Below are 22,675 nucleotides of genomic sequence, written 5' to 3'. Positions count from 1 at the left end.
TTTTATAATTCAAGCGTAACTTTTGATTGCTTCACAATTTTAATCATGCATTTAAGATTGTTAGAGGATGATTGGATGAAAATTGGGTGATACATTGGATCTAATACACTTTTAGAGTAATGGAAATCATCAAACCTGACTGGAAGAACCTTAATTCTAACATGAAATGGTGCCCTTAATGTACAACTAGGTAGATGAATAACTAGGTGATAAGTGCATGCTTCTTTTGCATTTACTGGGCATGGGAAATGTTGAAAGAAATCTACAAATGATTAAAAAAATTGTTCCACCATTAAGAGTTGTTCCTTCTTTTCTATTAGCACGCCAAGTCAAATGTATCAAAAGGTCAATGACATTCAGCATTCATCCTATACCTTTCCTATGATTCTATTGGTTGAAGACCTTTTTCTTTTCTAGCTTGGAAGAGTGAAACACCTTTATTCTGGTCAACCCAAGGTTCTACGATCTTATGATCATCAACCTATCTTAACATCGGGCCTCCCTTGAAGTCTCCTTATGATCTTACAATCACAAAAATACTATGACAAATCCTTTATCTTCCTATCTTCAAAAGACTTCCTCAGTTGCATACCATAAGATTGTAGCTTTTCTTACCATTTCTTGTGACCATATGCTTCTACAATGTTACAATAGTTGCATATCGTAACATTGTCAGCTTTGATAATTGACTCCATGATCTTAAATTGGATCATAAGATCATAGCATGAGAACATGGTCATTTTATCATAGCTTTGACCTTCAAATTTTGTGACTTGAAGAAATGGGGCCCACCAAGGACACATGTTGGGACCTTGCTATGTTGCTATTGGTATCCTTCATGCAACTTTTGCTAGCGACAAAATGATGACCACTTGATTATAATCCATTTGAAAGCTCCAAAAACACATCAATTCATGTCAGAACCTATCCAATAGAAATGCTGCCCTTTGCCAACTCATCTAAAAATCTATCCACCTTGCTTGTGACCCACAAGAAAGGTATGACCCATATGCCATGCATCAACCTCTTGCTATTTCACATAAATTAAAATACCCATAACTTTCCATAATGACATAGTGAGGACCATTGATCTTCTTCCATCTAATGGCCCAAAAACATGAAACCAACCTACTAACCATGTTAGAGTCCAAACCAATTAGAGCTCATCCATGTGCCAGCTTGTCTGACATTGCTCCACCTCACCTAAAAAGTCTTCACTTTTTTGGTATGCCAAAGGAATGATGTCATCTATTCCACACATCACAATGTCAGTTTATCACCTTCCATAAAACCCTTGTAACTTCCTCAAGTGACAAGACAATGGCCTTAGATCTAGAAAGATTGGATGGTGGACAAAAATGTGGTGGTGAATTGTACTAAGTAAAGAAGAATAAAGGCCCCACCTAGATGTGTGTCATACTATCACTTTATCACATGGAATAAAGTCTGTATTTCTTTACAAGGCAACAAAGTGACGTTCATCAATTTAGGTAGATCTGATGACTAGGAAAATGTGATCCCATAGAGATATTAAAACATGATTTAACCTTGGGACTTAGGATACAATGGGCATAACCAAATTATTCTCGTGTGCCCTAATCTTTGAATTTTTAAATATATGAATGTTAGGGTATGCTTGGACCTTTGAATCCAAATTTTGGTAGGAAGGCATTTTTGGTTAACAAGTAGGAATCAAGAAAAGTTCTAAGCAAGGACTTTAGGAGTCATTATGCTAATTACTAGAAGTGATTGTAAGCTATGTAGAAAGAATGTTAGGAAAATCACTATCCATATCAATTAATTCTTCATCACTACTATCATATAAAATATCTTTCATATCTAGATTAATAGAATCTAAAATATGAATAGAATAATCATGTTTATCCATATACAAAATGTTACCTTGCTTAACTTCCTCCAAAGACTCACATATAGTTTTGATCAAAGGAAGGTAAAAGTTACAAAGAATATATAGGGTATGAAGTAAGAGAATGAGTTGTAGCCTTAGCTTTAGCTTGATGATTCTTGCGACACTAATGAGCATGTTGATTATTAATAGTCTTATAAGATACAATAGAAGGATTAGGATCAACTATGATAGGTTTTGAAGAAGGAATATCAATAGGTTGAGTAGATGTAGATGGAAGAACAAGTTCATAAGTAGAAAGAGTAGTAGGAAAGACATGTATAGGTGAACATCCCTTAGGAAGACTCAATTTTATGATCTTAGCTACTTTATTTCTTTGATAATGTCTATAGAGATGATCAAGATGAGTAGGTAGATTTTTTAGGATGAGATGACCAATAAAAATTAAACTCAAGACAATCTCTAGGATGTGATGGTTTATAAAGAGGATGATTAATATTAATAATGTGTCCATTATGAGGAAATTTAAGACATTTAAAAATAGGAGAAGATATGAATTTTATGGAATAAATCCATGCAATACCAAACTTAACTTGAAGTTGATTAGAAGTAGGAATAACAAAATATTTAGTAAAAATAGATTTCCCTAATAAAGTAGCCATCAAAGTGATTGAACCTTGAGGTCAATAGAGAAAAAAATTACAAGTTTGAATCCATATAGGAGTAGTACCATAAGTATCTTTATGCAATCATTTGTTGAAAAGGTTCTCTTTGGTGATAACATTCTCAATAGAGGAAGGATCAACCAAACTAACACAAAGAAGGAATATGAGAAACTCTAGTAGTAATATAAAGAGGACCATTAGATGCCTTAAACATATTAGACTAACTAAAGATAATAATAGGTGTCTATTCAAGTTTAGGTGGAGAAGAAATTGAAGGTTGAGGTGATAACTCAACATGATTAACCACATGATTCACTTCTTGTATCTTCTCTTAATAATCAATATGATGATTAGAAGAACAAAATTGATTAATAACATCTACTAAGTGAGAAGGAAAAAGATTAGTGTAAATCTACAGATTTTTATTAAGTGGTGCAATAGATTTATTCATGTTATTACCTTTAGAACCAATAGATATATCCTTAGAATCAATAAGGTTTTGAATATAATTCTTCAAACCATAACATTTTTGAGTATTGTGACCTAGTTGATGATGATATTAATAGAAAGAATTTGAATCAAAAGACTTAGGCAATGGTTTACTATGATCAATAGGATGAATAGGAGGAGGGTTAAGAACATGATCATGAATCAAATTAGTGATCACCTCAGTCAAAGGTTTAGATACTTGAGTATACTAATGATTAGCACGAAATAAAGAGGAAAACATATCTATACCTTAGGATGTAGTAGCCACTTTATCATCAACTATATTTGTAGACTTTATTTTGATGAAATTGTTAACTTTAGAGAACTTGTTTGAATTTTTGACAACATCACTCTTATCACTAGAAATATGAGTCATCAAATTAGAGCTCTCAAGTTGACTCACTTGTAACTAATAATGGTGAAGCACTACACATAGGTGTGAAAAGGAGGTAGACTTAGTAGGGAGAATCTTATCCCTAATGTATTTTTTTTTTAAAAATTAGAAATAAAGATATGTCGAATATCATGATCAGGCACATGATAAGAAATATGAGCATACAAATGTTTCAATCTACCAATAAATTTAGTAAATTTCTCATTATCATTTTGTTTATAATGCATTTAATTAGTTAAATAAATTTGAGGGCCAATATGATTTTGAAGTTGTTGAATGAAAGAATTAGTAAGAGTATGAAAAGAATCAATAGAATAAGGAGGTAGAGAGTAATACCATTACAAGACTCTATCCCTAAATATATGTGGGAATAACTTATCCATAAGCCTATAGTCATGAGAAAAATTACTACATATAGTGTGGAAAGTTTTAACATAAATTATAGGATCTCTCTCACCATTATAAGTCTTGAGACGAGGTACCTGAACATGTTGTGAGATAAAAACATCAAGGATATCTAAGGAAAGAGGATTACCAATTCACATGTAGTAATATTGTACTTGGATTGAGTTAATTGAGAAAATTGTTGTAAAGTGGTGACAATTTGAACCAATGTACTAATGGTAGGATCAAAAGAAATGCTAGTAGGCATAGGTATGCTAGATATATTAGAAAAGTTATAAGAAGTGGAAGGAATATGTAAGGATGTTAATGGAGGATTAGAAGGAACATGTAAAGGGTTTGAATAAGTAAAAGGAACTGCATTATATGAAGGTAATGAAGAAGGAATAAAAGTTGAAGGAACACTCATGGGAAGTGAAAGGTTGGAAAGACCAAAACTTAAAGGAGTGGACACTTGGGTAGAAGTAGTCATAAGAGGTGGATAATATATAGGTATACTAGAAAGAGTGGTGGAAATTAGGATGGAAGGTTCAATGATTGTTGAAAGAGGAGGATATCCCATCTCTTGAGCACATTCCATAAAATAATTAGCATGAGTAATAATAAGGTTAGATATATGACACAAGATAAAAAGATTTGTTAGAATATATAGTCCACCAATGTAACTGAGAGGGGATAGGGGGTGAATCAATTATCCAATTATTATCACAATTATGAACCTTATTAAATCTTAAGCATATGAGCAATATAATAAAAAACCACAACAAGATACTCATGCACAATAACACCATATATATTAACTAGGGAAACCCTTGATCAGAAGGAAAACCCCAATGGGAATGGTACCCACAAGATTATGTAGTAATATAAATATTCCTTGTTGAAGGATAGACCCTATTAGGAGTCTTTGAAATACATTCAATACATATAAGTCCATGTTAGGAGAATTTGAATCCCTATTAGGAGATTCCAACCCTATTAGGAGTTGTGCCAACTCTATTAGGAGTTGTGCCAACCCTATTAGGAGTTGTACCAACCCTTTTAGGAGTTGTAGAAGGTAGATGGACCCACTATCCAAATGATCTCTACATTATTCCTTGTAGAATAATAGAATTGAACTATACTACTTCTTACTCTTGCTTTTTCCTATCAATCAAACTTCCTCTCCTTCTGATCTCAATACCAGATCACAAACTTCACATCCAATAATCCCTTGGGTCACTTACTCACATTTACCAAATACTCTGTTCTAGTTCTCACTTCCTTGAATGCTTCACACTCTGCACACTTTATAATCAAGGAAATTAATTTCCTTTATATCACATCCTAAAAATAATTACTTGAGTCAGTCTTGAGAATTTCCCAATTAATTATAATAGGACCATAATAAGATAATTAATTATTTTGCAATTACAATAGGATTGTCGGCTCACATTCTACACAATTTCTCACATGTGTAACTTCAGGACTTGTACACTTTCCAACATCATCCTCAAACTATCCCTTATCACTATATAACTTCACATATCTAGATTATATCTCTTCTAGAAGATATAATGCAATCATCAAAAACTGCTTCATAGGTACTCTGTTTCTGTACTGCTATCTATAAATCACTTATAACTTTTGTATCTCTTCAACTTAAGATATGCGAACTTAACCTCATCATTAGGACACAATGTAAAACATGTTCTTAACTTCTCATCACCTAATAATCAAGACTATGTCTGTATGACCACATTCTATGTTTGCTACTCTACCATTCTTCACAAAAGTACTGCTATGATGAGATTAATGACAAACATAGTCATGAATGCAACATGTCAATACTACCAGATGGTCTCCAATTCTTAGGATACTCCCCCAAAGGAATATCATCATCCTTCATGCTAACAATATCCCCCTTTGGCATTGATGGCAACATAGATGAAAATCATCTAGGTTCTAAGAATACCAAACAATACTCTATTGTTGTTGCTGCTGTTCTCATTTTTTGAAATTCTTTTCATCAATCAAATCTGAAATTCTATAGAACACTTCTCTATTTTGCATCATCTTAGGATTTCATCATTTTTTCACACACTAAACAAATCCTAGCTTCTCCCCCATACATAATAATTCTTCATTCTTTATATCTCCCCCATAGAGATATTCATTCTTCTTACCTACATGAATCTTTCTAAATCTCCATAATAAGGAATAAGGATGTGCTCATCTCTCCTCATCTACTTATCTCTCTCCCATTTTCTTAGAGGATGTTTTTCATGTAGATATCTCCCCTAGTGATATCAATAAAAAAGACCTCATTATGCCAATCAATTTCTTCAAGTATTTAACTAGCTCAAGTTTTTAAAGACATTGTTCAAGACCAATTACCAAGAATCCTTAATGACTCTACCCATCACATATACTCCCCCATAAAAAGAATAAACATTCAATCTAGCCAAGAAATAGTTCTCTATACCACTAAATTGATGTAATCTCTACATCATCTACTCTAAAGTAGGCAAGGGCATAACCCCAATCATATCTCTCTGTAAGAATTTGGCTTAGGCTAGAATTCACCCAAGAACTAAGGAACTCAACACAAGCACACAATTTAATAGAGAGAGTATGATCATAATGATGATATTCATTCACTATGCTAGCTTACTATTCAGAAGCATGTACATACACACTAGGAGTGCCTATATATAAAGGCCTCTGAAGAAGCACATAGAATGTCTCTAGAAACAACCAGGAGATAAGACAACTAAGCACCTTATCCAACATTCTAGATGAATGGATAAGAATGAAAAAGTGTCATATGTGTGTAGAAGATTCCTGTGTTTTAGACAACATGTGCTTAAAAGAGGTGTGGACCCCCTGTGATGTCATCATGAGAACTCACAAGAGTGCACATACTCCTAGGTGACTAATAAATAAATATTAATATAATGCATTAACCTAAGTAAACTTAAGTAAGTGTAATAAGTAAATACTTATTTACACCAACACTCTTAATTACTCAAATGTATCTTTAGATAAGGGTTTTGTAAAGATATCTACAATATGATCTTTAGTACTCACATACTCTAATTTGATCTCTTTCTTTTCTACCTTCTCTCTCAAAATATGATACTTAATAGATGTATGCTTAGTCTTAGAATTCAATACAAGATTCTTATAAATACTTATTTTACTTGTGTTATCACAATATATGATAATAGGTTCTAAAAATTCTATCCCAATATCTTTTAGCATCTGCTTCATCCACATAACTTGATTATAGTTATTTGCTACTACTACATACTCTACCTTAGCTATGCTCTGCAAAATACAATCTTGTTTCTTTCTTATCCAAGAAACCAATCTTCCTCTAAGAAAGATTGCTCCACCACTGGTGCTTTTTATGTCATCCATACTGGCTACCCAATCCACATTACTATAAGAACATAGAGTGAAATCACTTGATTTGTCATACCATATCCCATAATCAGATGTTCCCTTCAAATATTTTAATATTCTTTTTACTACTACAAAATGATACTCCTTAGGTGATGCATGAGATCTAGCTACAATCCCAACTACATTTGCTATGTCTATTCTAGTGTGAGTCAGATATTGTAAACCTCCAATCATGGATCTGTACTTCTTCTACTCAACTAGGTGTCTCATCTTTTCTAGATAACTTGTGACCAATTATCATTGGTGTACCAATAGGCTTTCAACTTTCCAAGACAAATCTCTTCAACAAGTCCTTCAAATACCTCACTTCTGAAATGAAAATACCATCACTATTTTGCATAATCTACAAGCCTAGAAAGAACTTCATCTCTCCTATCATGCTCATTTCAAACCTATTATCCATTTCTTTAGAAAACTTATCACTTACTTCGTCATTTCTTACAAATATTATGTCATCAACAAATATTACTATTATTAGCAATCATTCTCAATTTCTTTCAAGTATAAGTTATTATCTGTCATACCTTTAGCAAATCCAAGCTTTGCCAAATACTTGTCCAACCTTACATAGTAGGTTCTAGGTGCTTGATTTAGACGATATAGGGGTAAAAGTAAAAATCCATGTCACCCTTTTGTAAAGAAAAAGGCTAAAAAAAGTATAATTGTTCACCTTCAATGACATAAAACTAGTATTATTATTTAGAATTTGAAAATGAAGTAAAATAATGAAATGTGTAGAAATAGTTGAAGTTTAGGATTATAATTTTTAATAATTATTTGGAATAAGAAATGATATATTTTCCTAATTTTTATAGATAGTTTTTAAGTTGCTGAAAAATGCTGAAAATTAGGGTTTTAGTTCCCCCACAAAACTATATGGAAATAAACTTATTACCATTTGAACTTAGAGTATGTTATAGATAACACATATAAGTAGAACAATCAAAAATAAAAATTAAATTTAGACCTCTATTTTCTCTTTTGTAGTGATTCAAATTTCAACTCACCTAAAATCTATAGTTTTCATCTCCTGTCACATTTTTCACAACTAATATATTCTAACCAAAAGAAAAATGATACATTCTGCAAGAGGACTCTCTCCTCTAGAACGTCATATAATTTACTATTTTTTTCTTTCTCAAAATTGACATCTTTTTGAGTGTTAAAATATGTGCTTGTAGAATTTTTTAATTATAATATACTATATCAAATTAAAATACTATAAAATCTATATAAGAATATTCTTGACTTTGAGATCTATAAATTGGTCTTTGTACTTTACTAAAAAAGTATTGTAAAAAATAGTAAGAGTTATTGAAATGGCAGTTTTATGAAATAATTTTATTTCTTTATTAATTGGATGCAAACTAGTATAAAAAACATGCATTTAATAGACATTTCCAATTGGAAAAGTGTGAGACCATATATAACTTAGCTAGAATAAATTTATCTATATCATATGTTTGAGAAAAAAATATTTTTAGATATAAATATGAAAATTTAGTCATTCTGATAAGTCATCTTGAAAGGTGACACAACTTTGTACTTTTACCCATATAGCTTTCTTCAATCTACATACTATATCTTTTTCTTCTATTGGAGGAAAAACTTCAAGTTGCTCAATGTATACCTCTTCTTCAAGTTCATCATTAAGGAAGACTGATTTAACATCCATTTGATACACCTTAAACTTTTTATTTGTTGCATAAGCTAAGAACATTCTCACTAGTTCCATTCTAGCTACAGAGGCATATGTTTCCTCATAATCTATTCCTTCTTGCTGTGAATAACATTTGCATACAAGTTTGGCCTTGTTTCTTATAACTTTGTCTTGTTCATTCATCTTGTTTGTAAATACCCATTTGGTTCCAATAAGATTCTTGTCTTTAGGCATGAGAACTAATTCTCATGTGTTGTTCTTCACAATCTAATCTAATTCTTCCTTCATTGCTTAAATCCAATGACCTTCTTTACATGCTTCATCTATACTCTCAGGTTCAAGTTTAGAAATTAAACATAATTCCTCATTAACTTTGTTTCTTGTCATCACTCTTTTGTCTTTGCTTCTAAGTATCTTCTCTAGAGGGTAATTTTTTGTTAGATTCCCATTAGAGGTAGGATTTTCTAACTCAACTCTTACTTCTTCTCTTGGTTCAAATCTTTCTCCTCTTTGCTCATAATTTGCACATCATTATGCAAATCATTGTTAGTCTCAAATAAAACTTCTAAATTATGTCTAAAAAATCCAATATTTTCTTCTTCTTCATCAAAATTCTAATCCATCATCTTTTTCTTAATTCCAAACTTTTCATCAAATTTCACATGTGCACATTCAACTATTTTCTTGGTTATATGATTAAAATATTTGTAAGGTTTTATTTTCAACAAGTAACCAAGAAACATACATTCATCACTTCTTGGATCAAACTTACCAACATCATCATCTTTCTTTATGTAACACTTTCTTCCAAAGATTCTAAAATATTTTACTAAAGGTGAATGACCAAACTATAATTCATAAGGGATCTTGTTCATACCTTTTCTGATCTGTACTCTATTTATGGTGTACATTATTGTATTGACTGCTCCTCTCCAATTTTTTTTGGATACATCATTGCTCTTGCTACCTCTGATATTGCTTTTTTTCTCCTTTCTACAATCCCATTATGCTCAAGGTCTTGGGTGAAGATAGTTGTCTCACTCTTCACAAAACATGTTAAATTTTCTAGAAGTAAACTCTCCTCTATTTGATCTCAAATTTTTTATCTTAACACTAGATTCATTCTCAACTCTATTCTTAAATATCTTAAACTTCTCAAATGCTTCATATTTCTCTTTGAAAAATTCTACCCACTTCATTCTAGTGAAATCATGAACAAAAAATCATGAAATACCTTTTTTCATAGAATCCTCTTGTCTTGATAGGGCCACTCAAACCTTTATGAACAATCTCTAGCTTCTTTGTGGTAGTGAACTTCTTGCAAGGAAATAATACCTTCTTTTGCTTAGCTATGCTAAATTCTTTTCAAGCAACACCAGTAGGCTTTATTATCTTTAACAAATCTCTAATTGAAAATGTACTACTAACCTTCACAATGTTATCAAAGTTTATGTGACTAAACCTCTTATGCCATAACCAACTATTATCCACTTTAGCAACCAAAATGTCATCTCAGTTGGAGTCAATTGAAATAATTACCTTTGGATCTTGTACCTATTCCAATCAACTTACCATATTTATCTTTGATAATGCAATTCTTTTCTATGAATTATAACTGATAGCCTTATCCACCAACAATCCAATGCTCAATAAGTTATGCTTTAAACCATAAAAAAAGTAAACATCATTAGTGTTAGTCTTTCCATCAAGAGTAATAGATCCTTTCCTTGTAATGTGTTAGGTTGAATTGTTACCAACTCTAACAATACCTCCATCATGATTCATGAATTCAACAAACTTGTTCATATCACCAATCATGTGATTAGACCATCCACTATCTATTATCCAATCAAATTTCTTTTCAACTTTGGAAACTAGAACTTTCTCTTCTCTAATTTCCATGTCAAGATCACCTTCTTTAACAGCTATAAATCCTAGCTCATAAACACTTTTACTCTAAACTCTTTCATCAAATTCCTCATCTTCATTTGCATACAAATAATTTCTAGGTCTTCTAGGTTTAAAGTTTTTTGTTATACTTTTTCTCTCTTTTAGGACATTTAGATGCATAATGACCAAATTCATTATAAGTCCAACATTTGAATATATTCTTACCATTTGGTTCTCTTTTTACAAGAAGGGCTATACCTTCTTCAATCTTTCTATCTTCATTAGATCTAGTTCTACTACTGCTAGAGAAATCTCTATGAATGCTTGCACTTCTAAACATACATGGCCAAACACTTAAGGAAATGAAAGTTGTCTCCACTCTTGTCAAATCTCCAGACTATCTCAAACCTACTTCAGTTGCTTCCAATCTTCCAAGAAAAGTTTCCTAGGTGAAATTATCAGTACATGGTATCAAAAGTTCAATCATCTGTGCTACTTGCTTGAATGGCAGTGTCAAAGTTTTCAAGATCTTCCATATAACCTCATCTTCTTCCTTGATTCTACAATATGATTTGATTCCTACAAAAATCTCAAATATCCTACCAATATAATTTCTTATAGATTTGTCTTTCATCATTTTAGCATCTTGAAACATACATATCCAAATCCATAATATTATCCTTTTTTCATTCTTATCTCCTTCAAAATTAGATTCTAATGCTTTCCAAATTAGATGGGATATTTGAATTGACTTTACCTAATTGTATTCATTCTCAGGAAGGGGTATCAATAAAGCTTCTCTAGTACTCATATTACACATGAACAGTTCTCCTTTTGCTTCACTACATTCCTCAAACTTTACTTCCTCCATAATAACTTTATTTTCTTTTGTCAAAATCTAGTATCCTAGACCCATACATAGAAGATGAGTCTTCATCTTCTCTTTCTAGTTGAATCCATCAAACTTAGGACTATCCTTTCTAAAATAAATTTTTATTGATCTCCCAAAGCTATTAAGCTTTCTATTTATGGACCTGATGGTTTGATACAAATTGTTTGAATATATAGTCCACCAATATAACTTAGAGTGGGGTTGAGGTGAATAAGTTATCCAATTATTATCACAATTATCAAACTTATTTTATCTTAACCATATGAACACTATAATTAGAAACCAAAAAAAGATACTCATGCACAATAACATGAGATATGTTAACTAGGGAAACCCTTGATCAAAGGGAAAATTATGGGGATATTACCCACAAGATGATGTACTAATATAAATATTCCTTTTTAGAGGATATAACATATTAGCAGTCTTTGAAATATATTTAGTACATATCAATGCCTATTACGAGACTTTGAATCACTATTAGGAGATTCCAAACCTATTAAGAGTTGTGCCAACCTTTTTAGGAGTTGTAGAAGGCAGATGGACCCACTATCCAAATAGCTTCAGGCATAAGACCAATGAACCCACTATCCAAATTATCTCTCTATTATTCCTTGTAGAATAATTGAATTGAACTATATGGCTCCTTCCTCTTACTTTGTACTATCAACAAGATTTTTTGTCCTACTCATCTCGATACCAAATCACAAACTTCACATCCAATAATCCCTTGGATCTCTTACATGTGCAACTTTAGGACTTGTATACTCACTAAAATCATCCCTATACTATCCTTTGTCACTGTATAAATTTTCACATCTAGATTATATCTCCACTAGAAGATATAATGCAATCATGAAAAACTACTTCACATGTACTCTATTTGTGTACTACTCTCTATAAATCACTTATAATTGTTGTATCTCGTTGACTTAAGCTGTACAAACTTAACTTCATCATCAGGACACAATGTAAAACATATCCTTAGCTTTGTATCATCTGATCATCATGACTTTATCCATATGACCATGATCTCTATCTACTACTTTTCTAGTCTTCATAGAATTACTGCTATGTTAACATCAATGACAAACATAGTTATGAATGCAACATACTATGTTAACATCAATGGCAAACATAGTCATGAATGCAACATGTCAATACTGTTACATGCTCTCAAATAATTAGAATACTCCCCCAAAAGGAATATCATCAACATTCATGCTAACAATATTATTTTCATCTTTATTAACAATATTCTTAAGAGATTCAATAAAACCAATGCTATTGAGATTGTGATTTTCTTAAGCAAGCCAAGTTTCTAGTTTATCAAATCCACTAAAATATTATCAACTTGCAAAGGAGGAACTCTTAAAGCATCATCATCATCATGGGATGAGTGAGAAGAGTTATGCTTCATTATAGGATTAAGTTCATGAGTAAATATATAAGGTTCATCATAAGTCCTAAGAAGAAAAGAGGAATCATGATCAAAGGAGCCCATGAGTCTAAGGCTTCACCTAATAGGAATGATATAGGTTTTACTTTGTGTAATTAAGCTCATAAAAAGAGGAGCTTACAAATGGAAACCATATAGAGATGTAACCATGCAAGCATAAAAGATAGATCTAGCCACAAGATAGCCAAATCTAACTTTATGAAAGAGGGTGAGAAAGGGTGGCTTCACTAAAAGAAGATAAACACCCAAAACAAACAATATAACTCCAAAAAGAAAGGGGCCCAAGGTCGGGTTCACCAAAATGTTTAGTGGTAAAATAGAATCACTTTAACAAGATATAGGTCCCCAATTTATGGGTTTACTAAGCCATTCAAATATGTGTGTGAGGGAAATAGGAGAATTTCCAAATATGATTCCACTTATTATCCAAATTAGATTAGCTAGGACCCAAAGGAAGAATGGAGCTAATGCTAAATTTGAACTACAAGGAGGAATGAAATACAAGGAAATATACTCTCTTTGGCCGTTAATAGGATAGTGTGAATATGAAATTGAACTAATTTCTCAAATAATATAAATCTAGAGGCTATGTAAAGATAATTATCCCAATTAAGATGCAAATCTAGGGTAAAGATATGAAAGGAAATTAAAAATGAAAGACTCACCCTAAAATGTCTAGATGAAGATGTATTTTTCACTTCAAAAATCACAGACCTTAAATGTATCTGAATATTCATCTGTGGATCTTAGAATGAAATGATAAAAGGAAAAAAAAATCCATAAATCACCCTAGAATCTGAGACTAAAGGACTAGGTCAACTAATTGGAAAGATGTCTTATGACTAGATAGTTTGGTGATCTACAACTAAAAACTCTAAAAAGCCTATGAATATTAAGTCCCAGATCTATAATCTTTTTTTTTCTCCCAACCTAAAAATCAACATAGAAAAGAAAGGTTTGGGGGTTGAGGTTTGATGAGGGCTTTCCTTGGTCAAGCCCTAGGTTAAGAAAATAACTGTAATTGAGAAATGTAAATGTAAATTATTGAAAGATAAGAAAAAATTTAAGATTCACCTTGCTTGTGTGTATGTAAATATAATGTAGATCTTGAATTAGGAATGCACAATATCTCTACTCTTTGCAACAAATCTACCATAATCCCATCATGGTGCCATGGATATAAAAGTGCATCAATGCAAAAGATGATGAATGTTTCAATGTAGATCTCCTCCCCTGATGGAAAACAATAAGATATATCCTAAAGAGGAAATGCTTGTAAAGGATCCTCCAATGCTAAAAAACTAATTAAACCCCTGAGGATTTTTGGGCCTTGAGCTTTGGAACTATTGGGGACTAGGTCAACTTGGGTCTACCTAGTCTAGATTAAGTTAACCTTAGTTAATCTGGTTCTAGAGGTCAAGTCTCTAGTGCCATAGAAAGAAGGGGTAGATGTTAGAAAGATAAAGGTAGGAAGAGGAAGAAGATATAGGGAAAAGGAGATTGAGCATAGGTATTTCGATGGTCTGAAGACGGAATCATGAAAAGGGAGCTAAAAGGTTTTAAAATAAAAGTGCATCCATATTAAGATGGTACAAATACTAACAAAAAATTTCAATATAATAATAAATTCAAACTAAATCAAGGAATCCTCCCTAGAGATATGATTTCCATCCTCTTTGTATCCTTTAGCTTCAATTAGAGTAGGTTGTTGACCAAAAGTTAGATACTCAAATACTGTCCACAACATCTATTTCCTCTTCTTTGCTTTAGCTTCAACTCTTTTGAACACCTCCCTCTCATGTAAAAACTCCAACATGCTCCTAACTTACCATAGCCTTAGAGAAAATGTCCTCATGTTACTCCTTGTCATAAATTTGCACAAATATGGGGGATCAAAGGATGCAAAAAACATTTTTGGTCCCCAAAAATGCATTTATGCATGTGCTATGGCTTGGGGTTTTTCAAGCCCAAACCAAGCCATAACATTCACATGTTAAAAAGGTAACACAACATAATACATGTGCCCTATAGTGCATGCATGCTATAGTATGTATGCCCTATATTCAATATAAAACAACACAAAAAGATACGTTTTACATAGCTAATATAAATTCATAGGTTTACTAGGATAATTTATAATTACATTGCAAGGAATCTTTTTAAGAATGCACAAAAAAAAATTGTTTTCTATGCATATAATACAAGTATGAAAATGCTACATGGTATGAAGTTTCATTGAAACTAGAAAATGTGTCTAGGAGGACAATAGAATGAGCTTTTTATTCAACATTACTTCCTCAACATTAGAGTATGGAAGCATAAAGTAGTGTTTTGTTTGCATTTGGATTTGTGGCTTTAGAACACTACTTTGCTATTTGATAAGATAGTGACTTATATGGGTACAAGTAGATCTTGATGTTTCATTTGCATCTACTAAAACCATAGGTATATAGAGAGTGAGAGAGGAATTTTTGATCTTTTCTTTCTATTGAAGTATAAAATTTACCTTCCTTGCAAGGACACATATTTCTATTTTGAGCTAGTTAGTGGAGGAGATACAACCATTGGATCTGAAATAACTTTATATTCACTAGGATTTCTATTTTTCTTCAATTTGGGAAGAACAAGAGAATTTTATATAGAGGATTTTTTGAGCTAGTCTTGTTAATTTTCATATAAAAATTACCTTATTTGTAAGTCCACACATATTATTATTTCAATCTAGTATTGCTAATTGCAATATACAAATCATCTTACTTGCAAGGACACCTATTTCTATTCTGAGACAGTCTTTCCAATTGTAGTATAAAAATTACCTTACTTATAAGGACACATATTTTTATTTCAAGATGGTCTTTTCTAACTATAGTATAAAAGAATTACTTACTTGCAAGGACACATATTTCTATTTTGAGATGGTCTTGCTAATTTTAGTATAAAAATTACCTTACTTGCAAGGACACATTTATATTTCAAGTTGGTCTTTTCTATGTAGTATAAAAATTACCTTAGTTGCAAGGATACCTATTTCTATTTTGAGTAGGTCTTTGCTAGTTGTAGTATAAAAGTTACCTTACTTTTAAGGACACATATTTCTATTTCAAGATAGTCTTGCTAATTGCATTACAAAAATTACCTCATGAAAGGACACATATTTCTATTTTGAGCTGGTCTTTTCTAATTCTAGTATAAAGATTACCTTACTTACAAGGATATGTATTTCAATTTTGATAGGTCTTTGCTAATTGTAATATAAAAATTACCTTACTACGAGGATACATTTCTATTTTGTGTTCGCATTTCTAATTTCAATGCAAAAATTACCTTACTTTCAAGGACACTTATTTCTATTTCGACCTAGTTAGTGTAGGAGAAACACCCATTGGTCTACAATAACTTTATATTCACTAGGATTTTCATTTCTCTTCTTGTTAGGGAAGAACTAAGACATTTTTATGAAGGCAAAACTATGTCAAATCCTTTAACATGTCACAAAAATTTACAATGAGATATCACATTTGCTAAAAGCATATTCATATAGAGATTTTTATTGATCCCTCTCTCTCTCATAATCTTAATTATTTGTGTTAAATTGAATTTAGACCTATCAACACTCGTATTTGTAGAGACCAATGGGTCAATCTCTCCCACTTTAAGTTTCATAATTTTTCTTAAAGCCAAGTCAACATCTATAATCTTCGACCTTTTTTTGGTAGATATAATACCCTCAACAATATAGTCTCTTCATTAGGATAAAACCTAAAACCAATAAAAATATCATTAACTCCCTTAGTATCTAATTTGAAATCCTTATTCTCAGAATGCAAAATGATATCAAAGATAATGGATGCACTAAGACCCCATCTTGGATACAAAATTACACACACCTCAGCCATAAATGGTCTCCCTCTTTGTGGAGTCATATTGTCACCTTCTACATCAATGCCTTATTTCAATCTTCTCAACAAATCTACCTCATTTTCTAGAGTAACATTAGGGTTGAAATCCCTAAACTTCTTCCCTTAACATTAAATAGAAATGATTTAAATTCCATAGATCCAACAAACACATCACGTGACATAAAATAATTGTATTTATCCAGTCTAGTATCACCATGAATATCCAATTTTATAATAAATTTTTTTATCTTTGTTTATTTTTCTTCAACACTGGCAATATGTAAACTTGAGATGGCCTCATTATCTATATGAATAATTTCTCCTAATTATTTTGAACTCAATTGTATCAACTATTGAATTCTTTCATCTAGTTCTCTAGCATATTTATCAATAACTTCTTGAGCCTCATCCCACTTAAGGTTCCTAAATCTATCCTTTGTTTCCATAACATCATGTAAATAATCACCCAAGCTCTATCTTTTCTTGCAATAATAAATGTACCCTATAGGATCATAGTTCCTCCTTGAAAAATATTCCACAAGGTTAAACTCATTGAGTATTTTTTTTAATGATCTCATATGCTCCTGTAGATACAATGGTGAAATATCCAAAATTAAGGGTACCTAGCAAAATGGTCTTATTATGGAACTTTTCAAAATGATGAGCATTTGCAATACTCAGTTTTTTGAAAATCTCCAAATAAGAAATTCATCTTGGATAGATTTATTTAATTTGTTGGGTTCTCTCTCAAATCCATAGACTCTGAAGCAAGTGAAATCCAAATGCACATACCAATCACCCCAATGTAATTTACAATCTTTATCTCATCATATTCCTTGGGCCTCATAAACCTTTTAATTTTTATGTTGACAAACTTATTATATGGATAATTTTACATAATTTGGTAAATTGGTTTCATAAACCATTCTTTAAATTTGACATAATTTGACCAAGGATATCTTGAATCCCATATAGAGGTCCATATTTGTATAATTTATTCATTTCATCCATATCCCTTACATCTAATTTTAGTTATTCTATCACTTGCCTTTGATATATACTTGGAACAACACTAGGTATATAAATAGTGAATAATACACAAACCTATGGTATTCATTATATATTTTAACAATGATAATGTGTAGTCAAATGGCCTAGAATAAAATATTTGGACATCACTATTTAAAAACATTGGTCTTGTACTCATCACTTCATGAACTTCTCTTCCTCCTACTTTCCCACAAGATGTGTTACTGTATTGCATATATGATCTGAAAAATTTCATGTTAAAAGGAGGCACGTCTTTCTTTGTAAGAATATATGTGTGATCACCCTTCCTATCTCTATGTAATGGAAACTTGCACCCTCTATATATAGTATATATTCTATAATATTCTTGGTCTAGTTCTTAAAATGATAAGGAATTATTACATGATTGGTTTGACTTAAAAAATTCTTCAATTGTACCAATAGAGAATATAATGAAGATGTTTCCCTAGGAATTTGTTGTCTTAATTGATAATTTTAACCAAAAGCTCCATTAGTTCAACATTTAACAAATATTGAGTATAATTAACTTACCAAAATTCAAGACAAGGGGCTGACACAAGGGGGTTTGTTTGTCACTTCTTAAACAATGGAATAGAAAAATTTCATACCCTTTGATCTTGGCCTATACATCTTAAAAAAACTTGAGATTTTCATCTAACTATCCTTTATCTGGTAAATATTTCTTTGAATTTAGTCTTCACATCATCTTATTGATGAATAGTTGATGTGCATTCACATGTTACAAGGGCTAATATCATAGTCATGCCTCCAATTTCATTTTTTACCTCTCACTCTTCTCTAACTATAAATCCACAAAAAATAATCACCATAGTTGTCAATAGCTTAAAGTAGCATTTTTTTTGCATTCAGGTTTGTGGATTTAATACTAGTTTACTATCCTTTTATGAGGGCCTAAAGTCAGACATTGAATAAGTGAAAGCATGTCAAGAATGAATTTTGTCTTCAAATCATCATTATTATGAGAAATTGATGTGCAATCACAAGTTTATTAGGGGTAATACTAGAGTTTTATCTCTAAAATTCTTCACCCACCAAAAGAAATCGCCAAAGTCATACAATATCTTAAAGTAGCATTTTTGTTTGCATTTGAGCTTGTGTCTTTGGGACTAGTTTACTATCCTTTTGTGGATGCCTAAAGTTGTACATTGAAAAGTAAAAGCATGTCAAGAAAAAAATTAGTCTTCACATCATCATTATGGTAAAAAAGTGATGTGTATTTACACATTTACCAAGGCTAGTACCAAAGTTTTACAAAAGCTTAAATTAGTATTTTGTCTACATTTGGATTTATGGCTTTAGAATACTACTTTACTATTTGAGAAGATAGTGACTTATATGGGGACAAGAAGAGCTTGTTGTTTCATTTGCATCTACTAAAACCATAGATATATAGAGAGCGAGAGAGGATTTTTTGAGCGTGTGTTTCTATTGAAGTATAAAACCTACCTTACTTGCAAGGTCACATATTTCTATTTTGAGCTAGCCATTAAACGAGATAGAACCATTGGGTCTACAATAACTATACATTCACTAGGATTTCTATTTTTCTTCAATTAGGGAAGAACAAGATAATTTTATGCAAGAGATATTTTGAGCTAGTCTTGCTAATTGTAGTATAAAAATTACCTTAACTATAAGTCCACAAGTGATTATTTTGAGCTAGTCTTGTCAATTGTAGTATAAAAATCATCTTAATTGCAAGGACACATTTATATTTTGAGATGGCCTTGCTAAATGTAGTATAAAAATTACCTTACTTGGAAGGACACATATTTCTATTTCAAGATGGTCTTTGCTAATTGAAGTATAAAAATTACCTTACTTGCAAGGACACATATTTCTATTTTGAGATGATCTTGCTAACTGTAGTATAAAAATTACCTTACTTGCAAGGACATATATTTCTCTTTCAAATGGTCTTTTCTAATTTTAGTATAAAATTACCTTACACGCAAGGATACATATTTCTATTTTGAGTAGGTCTTTGCTAATTGTAGTATAAAAATTACCTTACTTGCAAGGAAACATTGTATTTCAAGATGTTCTTGCTAATTGAATTATAAAAATTACCTCATGAAAGGACACATATTCCTATTTTGAGTTGGTCTTTTCTAATTTAATTACAAAATTTATCTTACTTACAAGGATACATATTTTTGTTTGATAGGTAAAAGGCCATGAGGCACAATATTGTGTTTAGATTTTAAAAACCATCTCAATTGGGCACTAAAGATCAAATGTAGATATGTATCCTTGGTGTAGCCCTTACATAAATATCTTAGAGAAATTTAACCAATTTTAACATCTCATTTTGATTTTAAAATTTATAACTTTTCTCTTGATACTTCCTTGTGAATATAACCTAAAAATTAAACTTGGCTATAATCAAGTTGTTAGAATGAAAAGAAGTATGCTTCATAATAAAAAAAATGAAACTTATTTCATAATAAATTTAATTTTAAAATAAAATAGTACATAAGTGAAAGTTTTGAATAATAAAAAATATGTCACTTATTAATTTTAAAATTTCATGATATCAAATAAATTTAACATGTTTTTTGGCATTAAAATTTCTAAACCAATTTCACTTCAATAACAAGTGTCTAATGTATACTTATAATATAGCTTGTCTTATTAGAATCTCTTCTCCATTTGCTCCTTTTTTAGTGATATTATCTTCTTCTCTATTACCTTCCCTATAAATATATTATATGATTGTTTCTTTGAATTGATCAACAATGGCTAGGGAATATTCAAGTTTAGAATTAAGGATCCAATTTGGGGTTTCTCTATTTCTTAACACAATTAGGATAATTTGTGATTCTCCTTTGATAACTAATATGTTAATACATATCCCTCTACTTTTATTTAAGCTTTCTATTAGGGCCTCTAATTTAGCTAAGATATTATCCATTACTCCTGAAGGTTGGCACATTTAGTTAGGCATGAACCATTATTTGAACAAATAATACATCCTAAGATTTCTATTCCTAGATTATATCTAGAAGCCCTATCAAAATCTAAGTTTGACCATCCTATAGGACGAGCTTTCTATTTACATTATTTCCCAATAATCTTGTTGGATTTTGAGTATATCATCAATGGATTAATTAGTTTGAACCAATTTTTACACATCTTTGCATCACAGTCTGAAAAGGAACCTTCCTCCTTATATGAGTTACTAAATTATTGTTAGCTACCTCAATAATACAAACCTTCATTTTATTAAAAAATAATATTAGATCCATCTTTTCATTATAGAAAATTCTTCTATTCCTTTCTTTCCATAATTCCCATAGAAGGATGGAAGGGGATATTTTCCATACATTACTATAAGCCTTTGAACAACCATATTTTGGCCATATTTTAAAAAAATCTAATAGGTTATCAAGAAATTTAATTCACCAATTTAATTTCTTACATAACCAATACTAGAAATTATTTGCAAAAGGACAACCATAAAGAAAGTTTTTAGATATTTCATATTCTTTTTTGCAAAGTGGGCATATAGATGGTCCTTCAAAACCCATCTGCATAAACCTATATGTTGTTAGAATTCTCTTTTGAAGAGAAGCCCAAAGGAAGATACCTTTTAACATAGATTTAGAGGGATATCAATCTTATCCCATTGTTGAGAATTTATTATCTTTTCATACCCTAGTTTGACTTTATAATTTCTATCTTTTGAAGTGGCCCAAATTAATTTATATTTCCTATCTTTCTTATTTTCTTTTCTACTTTTTAAAAATTAATTAAAAATATACTTTTCATGTGATGAAGTGGAGTTTAATCTAGGGTTTTCCATTGCCAATCTCCATACTAATTATCGTTAATTTTAATTTTATAATCACTCACATTCTTACCTCATAGAGCTAAAAGAATATTCTTGATGTTTATAGGTAGATTTAAACTATCTAGAGAAGAGATCCCATCCCATGAATCCTCAAAAAATAAAGCATCTTGCCATAAACCAATATCTCAAGTTAAGTTATTAGCTATTAAATGGGCCTTAGTTCAACATAAAGTTCCAAATTTATGAACATTTTGAAGGATTTTTAGTTTTGAACAAATACAAAGGACTATTATTGTTTAAATATTTATGATATAAAATATCAAACCATTTACTATTGTGTTCTTTAAAGATTCTCCAAATAAGTTTTGCCCCTAGCGCCTCATTTTTCCAACTGAAAGGTTTTATAACTAGACCTCCAAATTCTTTAGGTTTACATATTTTTCCCCATTTCATTGAAGCTTATTTTTTCTGATCTCCAGTACCTTGCAAGAAGAATATTTTAAATTTAGAGTCTAACTTTCTTTTTACACCTTTTAGTAGGGGAGAACATACATATGATATGTGGGAATGGTTGAAAGTACTGCTTTAATCATAGTCATTCTACCAGCTTTAGTTAACCATTTCCCTTTCCAACTTCCCAATTTTTAATCCAATTTTTCTAAAATCATTTCCCAAGCTTTACCTTCTCTAATGCCTTTTTCAAGTTGAATACCAAGGTATTTGCACAAAAATATTCCTTTTTTGAAT

Source organism: Cupressus sempervirens, chromosome 10 (assembly GCF_028749045.1).
Source record: "Cupressus sempervirens isolate cs-2001-9-10 chromosome 10, ASM2874904v1, whole genome shotgun sequence".
Taxonomy (NCBI): domain Eukaryota; kingdom Viridiplantae; phylum Streptophyta; class Pinopsida; order Cupressales; family Cupressaceae; genus Cupressus; species Cupressus sempervirens.
Note: the sequence above shows the minus strand (reverse complement) of the source record.